Consider the following 679-nt stretch of genomic DNA (forward strand, 5'->3'; position numbering starts at 1 on the left):
GTAAGTATGTAGGTATGTGTGTGTGTGTGTGTGTGTGTGTGTGTGTGGTTGGTTGGGTAACTAAAAGACAGACACACCAAGACAAAAGCAGAGATATTTTAACTACCAGCAAAAACAAACAGGCATACACACAAACATAGAGGTCGTCGACGCAGCAACAAGAACGCACATGCACTGTACCATCGCACTTGTACACGCGTCGCAGCTACAAAACAACAAACCAAATGAACCGGACTACAGAACAACCGCACAAGTAAAAAACTTTCCTCGACAGGCCACCAATCACATCGCTTTTCTACTCTCGTTCTCCATCTGCACCTCCCTCCACCCACCCTCCCTCACCTACTAGTCTCCGCCCCCGCCAAGTGAAGCGTCTAGCCCATGTGGGTAAGGGTCGCACTCAGTCTTGGACCGTACCTCGCGCTGGGCACTCCCTGGGCACCGTTCTCTCTGCAGCATTTCATTGGCCACCGACGCATCTTCCTTGTCTGGCTACTCAGCCATTTTCTGTTGGACGCGAGTGCTGCCGGGAATGGCGTGAGGGACATTGGTGGAGACAGATTTCGAGTCTCCCCTTGAGGAACTTGTGGCCTAGCGCAAATTCAAGACGCAAACAATGGTGGAGAAGAGTGAACTAAACGGTAGTGGTGGTGCGGATGTTGGTATTGCGGAAAGAGGA

The 679-nt window shown here is 51.3% G+C and overlaps 1 protein-coding gene across 2 annotated transcripts in view; it reads left to right on the forward strand.

The window, feature by feature from the left end:
- Window positions 1–396: 396 nt before the first annotated feature.
- LOC135103557 (organic cation transporter protein-like) overlaps window positions 397–679 on the forward strand; it is a 41,022-nt gene continuing 40,739 nt past the window's right edge. For both annotated transcript variants that reach the window (XM_064009992.1, XM_064009994.1), the window contains exon 1: window positions 397–679. This exon is cut by the window's right edge and continues 153 nt beyond it. The gene's annotated coding sequence lies outside the window, so the exon portion shown is untranslated.

The sequence above is a fragment of the Scylla paramamosain genome, chromosome 9 (genome assembly GCF_035594125.1).
Source record: "Scylla paramamosain isolate STU-SP2022 chromosome 9, ASM3559412v1, whole genome shotgun sequence".
NCBI classification, from domain to species: domain Eukaryota; kingdom Metazoa; phylum Arthropoda; class Malacostraca; order Decapoda; family Portunidae; genus Scylla; species Scylla paramamosain.